Consider the following 8,008-nt stretch of genomic DNA (forward strand, 5'->3'; position numbering starts at 1 on the left):
TTCCTTTTAATGCCTTGGACTTTGCCAATTTTCCTTAGCCAAAACACACATCCAGTGATCCCCACTAGGATACCTTTGCCAAACATTCAGCTTGGAATAAGTATCCCTTACCCATGGTCTTATTTTTCCTTTATTAACTTTTATTACATGAATTTTTCACCAGGGTTGTTACAGAACCCTCCCCCTTGGGGAACACTGTCCTCAGTATTAAACCACACCATGACCTTAGTAAAACAAATAAAAACCAAACATACTGCCTGTGGAGCTTTATAACTTAGCTCGTTGCAGTATTTACAATGAATGACCTGCTCAAAAGAAAAACATCATAACAACATGACCAAATAACAACCATACCACATATTGGAGCTTTATAACACAACTCATTACGATATTTACAATAACCACATATACACATATGTATATTTTCTAAACCAATAAATAAAAGGATATTATTCATGTATCAATCAATGAGGGAATCTAGAGGATCACACATCCACCCTCAAAGTAATGTCAGGATTCACCTCCTTCCCAGGAAGTCTAGAATCCACTGTCACAGTCAAAGTTTCATCCAATGTCCAAGGCTACAATCCTGTGCCACTTGTCCCTTCAATGAACAGTTACTGGCTCATTGTTCCGGGGCGCACTCCCAATGTGCATCTAATTCAATCTGGCAATGCTAATGACCAAAAACAAATATATCCGTGACCTTCCCTAATCTGCTACATAGTCCCTCGAGAAATCCAGTCACGCCCCTTCTGTGCATTCATTCACCTTCCAAGTTCCCTGGAATCCCCTATCCCAGGTGATCCATCCCTTGAAAAGGCTTCCTCGCATCGGAAGATCAAACTACCAAGGCATATACCTGCCTTAAAAATATCATATTGGTCAGAGCATGCTAATGGCAATCAATGGGCACTATTGGGTACTAGTGTCCAATAATGGCCCTGTTCCTGAAGTAATCTACCAACATAGTGTTGCATGTTCCAATTTATTTCACTGTTGCTGCCAATTGTTGTAGTCAATTTTGGCCGCTCAATTAGACATGTTCATGCATTCTTGTTGCAAGCACATAATTTCCATTAGATTCAAAATAAATTGAAATAACTGCAAATCATACATCATTGGTAGTTCGTCCATAATTTACACGTGCAATCCTATTCGCTTCTTGTCACAAAAAGTCAAACTAATTGTTTGATCAAAACATCATGTGTAAACATATCACATCTGGTTAGCTCAAAGCACAACCATCATAGATAAACATCATAAATCACATGTAAACATCATAAACTATAATCATAGATCACATATAATCATCATATACCATAGTCATAAATCACATCCATAATAAAACTAAAACAAAATGTTGATACTTAACCTTTAATCAATCCTTAACTTCTACCTTTGTCTTTATTTCGTACATACTCTGAATCGGTTTCCACACCATACAAACACCAAGTGCCTTCTCCTCAACCATTTTCACATACACAGTGTGAATCACACACATACAACTACGCATGCCATACCACACCATGTAATACATGCATCTACACCAATACCATACGTACCACATGTACACAGTACCACCTGTACACTGCAACCACCTACAAAACGTGTGCACAACATCACATGTACACGACACCACCTGCACAATGTGTACACAACGCCACATGTACACTGCACCACTGTACAATGTGTACACAATACCACATGCACTACATGTACGTGAAACAACATGTACACAACACCACATGCACGAAATGTACACAGCACCACCTGCACACAGCGCCACTTGTACAACATGTACACAACACCACATGCTCACATCACCCCTTGTACAATCATGCACACACCACCATATGTACATAACACCATATGTACAACATGCATAGAGCACCATTTGTACATAGCACTGCATATCCAACATGTACATAGCATCATTTGTACACAACACTACATATCCAACATGTGCATAGCATCATCTGTACACAACACTGCATATCCAACATGTGCACAACACCATATGCACACAACACGGCATATTCATCATGTACATAGCACCATCTATGCCCAACGCTGCATATGAAATATTCACACAACACTATATGTACCATCATGTACATAATATTGCATAAACAACATGTACACACGCTATGTATACACAACACCGCATGTGTGCAATATCATAGATGCAAAATGTAAAACATATACAAAATATGCACAACAATAGTACCTCACATCCAAAAGCAAATTTTCTCTACCAAGGAGCCTTGCTTCCAGTGTCTTATCCATGCTTGTCCCAACATGTCACAAACCACACTGCTTCATTTCACTGATGTATCTCTCAGCATTACATGTCATAACATAACATAGACATAATACAAGCATACAATATAAATTCATATTCACATGATATTGGCCTCATATATTTGTCATGACTACTCTTCCCACTTGATTCCTCATAAGACCATGAACCTCTTCATGCGATTCTCCTGCATAGGAAATCATTCCTATGCAAGAATGATCCTTGACAATCCTGTCAGACAATGACATTCATACATACATGTATACATATATAAACATCAACATATTCATGATCATAACATAATTACCAGATAACATAAGGTCTAGGTGAAGAGAACTTCCCTATTTGTGCACAACATGCACATCATTGAGAACAATCATTCCCAACATAGCCAAGGCATCCGACAACTCAAAACCATTTACCTTACCTTCTTTTTTTTGTTACCTTTCTCATGTATGTACTGCCACCATCCATTTACCACAATGGACCAACCAGTCCAACTGATTGTCATAGTCTTACCTTTTGTTGCACTTACTCATGCACAAAGCTTCATCTGAGTCTTACATTCACTGTTGGTTACTGTTGAGTCATGGAAAAGGTATGCATATGTTATTTATCCTTTTCCTTTAGTTATATCCCTTTTATATCCTAAAATGTTAATATATCAAAGGATTATGGTAAGAATGAGGAAATCCTCTATAATTACAATTTAGCTAATCGTATCCTTCTTTATGCAAGAAAAATACGAAAAGGGACAATTGTTGTTCCCTAACCAAGGAACAGAGAGAAAGCATCAAGATAAGAAAGGACGTGGCAGTTACAGATACATCCAAAAGCAAAACAACAGGATCAACGCAAGGAGGGAAAAATGTCTGAACTTAGAAAATTGTGCGAATCCCTCAAGATCGAGAGATCTTGAGGGATCGCTTTTATTATTTATCTTTTTACCTCTTTCCCATTGTGAAAGGCAACCATTGTAAGTAGAAAGGGGAGAGAATTACTATTGAGAAATAGTAACATTTCTCACTGACTCTCGCTGTTGAAGCAGAGCACGAACTTACTGTAATGCTTATGCAATGATTAATATATAAAACAGTTGTTGTTCCTTCACATCTCCTAAAGTAATCCGGCGGTGTTCACTAGTGGCTAAGGGCCTGGCCCTGGTGGATTCACTTGTTGTTCCTGTATCATGCATTTATGATTCTTGCAATGTGATGGTTTGATTGAATTTCTACTTTCTGCAATTGTATCGCTTTGCTATTTCCTGTTTTCCAGTCTCAACGGAATTGTTATGTTCATATATTTTGCAGTAATATCGTTGATACAGTTTATTGTTATTTCAGATCTAGTTATTTAGTTAAGCATTATGTTTTGAGATCATCTACTGTAAAGAGTATTGACTATTGTTGTCGAAGCTCTCAGATTGAGATCATCTGCTACTTATATTAAGAATTGTGTTTGATTGAATAAATTAGTTAAAAGAGGAATGAGTTATTACTACTGTATTCTCGACTGATATTTGTTGTTACTTTGATGAGTGTCTGATTTAGTTTAATTAAAGGATTGAGTTTTCTTTTAGTTGCAATTAGAATTTACTTGCCGCATTCATTTACTCTTGTATTTGAAAGAACTATACTGCAATTTAGAAGCACTACTCTCTGAGTTAAACAATTGCCACATACTGTGTACACTCTTGAAATAGAAAGCCTTGCCTGGATTGATAATTAATGTGAAGATAATTAGGAGTTAAAAAGGCACCTTTTATCACTCAACAATTTGGCGTTGTTTCCGGGGAGAGTGTAGCCATTTCTGAGGAGTAGTGTACATCTAATGATTGTTGTTGAAGAAGAATTGGGTTTTGAAAACGGAAGGTAATAACCTACATAACGAGCACGTAAAGTGCTTGCTCCCCCGCCTGCTTTTCAGCACAATTACAAAAATCTGAAATAGGTATTTGCTGCTTGTCTGTTGGGAGAGAATTGGGTATTAAAAACGAAAGGTAAGAACCTGCGTACGGAGCACATAAAATGCCTGCTCCCCTGCCCGCTTTCCAGCAGAATTGTTAAGAACTTAGGGTAGAGGTAAATATTTGAATTGTGTGTATGACTAAGAAGAAAAAAATTGAAAATAATCCAATTCCACTACCCAAACTCAACAAAGCTAAGGGACCAGTGACCCTTGGACGATCAACTTTCATAGACGACATTATAAAGAAAGCTGAATCTCAGCCATCAGTAGGTCCTAGAAAAGTTGCTTCCAGACAACCTATTGGCTCCCTTCGGGCCACAGGCTCACCATCTGTAGCCTTCGCTGAGGTCCACAGCAAAACAAAAGAGACTGAGCAGAGTTTTCAAGAAATTGAAAATTCTCGCCCAATTTCTTTACAAGAAGGGAATTCTAGTAATCTTCGTGAAGGAGGAGGAGAAACAGGGGAAACAGAGGAGCCAAGATCCCCTCAGGTAATAATTCAACCAGGAACACTCAACATCCCAGATAGAGGGAGTGTCGTTAAGTTCATTCAAGAAGAAGTAGGGGAAACAGAGGAGCCAAGATCCCCTCAGGTAGTAGTTCAGCAAGGAATGCTCATTATCCCAGACCAGGGGAGTGTTGTTAAGCTCATTCCCACCCCTTCTAGTCATCCTAGGAATAACTCTCTAGAGATCCCAGAAGGGTATTGGCACATATTTGATCAAATGGCCAACAACCCACAAACACCTCAGACCTCCACCTTGCAGTATCCCATCGTTGACACAATGGTCAATGCACCTATGAAAGCCATCCCTCTCCAAAATATTCCTACCTTTCATGGGCTGACATCAGAGGATCCAGACGCATTCCTATTTGAGTTTGATGTATTGTGTCGGGGGTATGATTATACCACCGACCCCCAAAAATTAAAATTGTTTCCCTCTACATTGAAAGGAGCAGCCTTGCGATGGTTTATGGGATTAGGTGGAGGCACAATAAACGATTGGGAACAAATGAAAACCGCTTTCCTAAAAAAGTATCAGGACTATTGCAGATCTAGGGAATTGAAAGACGAAATATTCCAAATGGTAGCAAGACCAAGTGAAACATTAGAAGAATATGTGGAACGATTTCAATATAACCTCCAACGGTCTCCCTATGCAACTCTACCTTTACCTGATAATGTGTTGAAAACTACACTAATTAAAGGGATGAAAGAACAATGGGTAGAAACATTAAATATTATGGGTAAAGGTGATATATATCAAGAGAATTATGCTGACATCATTAATTTGTGTATCAGGTGTTCAAGAGGCAGCACGAGATTGAAGCCAGCGGAACGCGACATGACCACAAGGGACAACAAAATCTCTGGTGGAGGTATAACTCGCGCAGAAATTGGCAATCTACTAGAGGATTTCAAAACTGATATTTTAGGGACTCTGACAACACAATTGGACATTATGCAAGCCAAACAAAAGTAGGCAGAAGCAGAACAAAACTTGGTGATATTCTATCCTAGATGCAGAAAGAAGCATAGTCACAAAGAGTGCCCACTGGATATGGTGCAAACCTGCGCCATATGTACGAAAGATCATGCTATAGAAAGCTGCCCATCACTCCCAAGGCTAAAAGCAGTCTATAATGAGGCAGAAGAAGATACAGAATCAGTCTACCTGCTAAATCAGCATCGCCAATGGCAACCATGACAAATAGGTACGCTGACTGATCCATCCTCTTTCTTTCAAATGCTGCAATATAATTCACAACAATACCTGGGAACCATGTGGCAAAACCAGCCATCTTTTTCCAGTTTGTCACAATAGCCATCCTCTATGCCACCTTGGCCCAACCAATCAAATCAAAATAACAATTGGCCAAATTCCTCTTACTTCCCACCGGTTTGGCAAAATAATGCATATCAATCCCAATGGCCACCCTCAACTTAATAGAACCAAAACTGGCAATGAAGCTGGCAGAGACCTACAAATCAGCCAGCAGGAACAATCCCCCTACCTCAACCCACACTGCCAGCACCCTACACATTGCAACAGAACCCTTAGACCAACTTACGACCACAACTCCCAGCCCAACCCAACCCGAACCCCAACAACAGACCGGTTCAATCTGTGCAAATTATTGAAGGACCAGAGCTAGAAACCGAGTTAAGGGAGTGCAATGACCTTCAATTAAGATCTGGGCGGATAATAGAATCAGAGGGGGATAAAAATGTTCAAATTGAAGATCTGTTACCTGTAGAACAAGCACCACAAGAAGAGAACATGGTTAGATAGAAAACTCATGATCAAGCAACCACCTCTTCTCCACCATTCCCAGAAAGATTAATCATACCTCGCCCAATTGAACATCCTGATTTCGATCTTCTGGGAGAATTGAAAATTTTGTGTATAAAAATACCACTCCTCCAGGCTATTCAAGACATCCCAATTTATGCAAAAACTATTAAGGAATTATGTATGAAAAAGCCAAAGAGGAAAATAAAAACAAATCCAACTGTCCATGTAGTTGGTACCTTATCTGATTTACTATCAGGAAGAGAAACACCTGTAAAATATGAGGACCCAGGAAATCCTATAGTCACGGTGCAAATAAATGGATGCTCCTTCCCCAATGCCTTAGTTGATTTAGGAGCAGCAATCAATATTATTACAACCACAACTTGTCAAAAGCTTGGCATTACATCCTTGGACCTAACCACGACCTTGTTGGAATTGGCTGACCGATTAGTAGTCAAACCAGAAAGCACATTACAGGATGTAATGGTGTCTGTAGACTCTTAGGAATACCCTGCAGACTTTCTGATCATCAATCCTAGAAACTGACTCAATGGACACCCCTTAATTCTAGGTAGACCTTGGCTAGCAACTGCGGATGCTTACATAAGCTGTTGAACAGGCAGCATGACTATAGCAAGAGGAAGCAATGTAAAGAATTTAGCCTTATATCCTCCAGCTCAGCCAAGTTTAACAATAATCAAAACTAGAAAACAACCTATATCATATCTAACTGAAAACATTAGATCACCGCTAACCATAGAAGATGCTCTCGAATTTAAAGATCAAACAGAAGATGACATCATTAACACCTACATTAACCAACCAGATGCCGGATCCCATCTAAAATGTCACATGATCGAAGCAGCATTCGATAGCGAAATAGAAGAAGATCCCCTAAAAGATATTAACGATTAATCAATACCAACTACCTCTATTTATAACAGCAAAACCATAGAAATTGAGCCAGGAAAAACTTTGAATATTAACAAAAACCTGATTGCTGACCAGGAGCAGAAGCTTGTTCAACTCTTGAGAAAATATAAAGAGGCCTTTGCATGGGATTACCCGGACATGAAAGGGATTGATCCCCAATTATGCATGCACCACATTTATACAGAGAAGGATACCAGACCCATTTGACAACCTCAACGGAGGTTAAATCCTCATCTTAAAGATATTGTTAAAGCTGAAATACAAAAATTGTTAGATGTAAACTTTATCTACCCAATATATGACAGTAAATGGGTCTCTCTATTAGTAGTGGTGCCGAAAAAGAATGGAAAGTGGCGTATATGTGTTGACTATAGAGAGCTTAATAAAGCAACCCAAAAAGACCATTTTCCCCTTCCATTCATTAACTAGGTCTTGGACATATTGGCAGGAAAAAAATTCTTTTCTTTCCTAGATGGCTTCAGTAGATACAATCAAATTCAGATTGCCC

This window comes from Pinus tabuliformis, chromosome X (genome assembly GCF_031772625.1).
Source record: "Pinus tabuliformis cultivar Carrire ecotype Pingquan chromosome X, CPIR1, whole genome shotgun sequence".
Lineage (NCBI taxonomy): Eukaryota > Viridiplantae > Streptophyta > Pinopsida > Pinales > Pinaceae > Pinus > Pinus tabuliformis.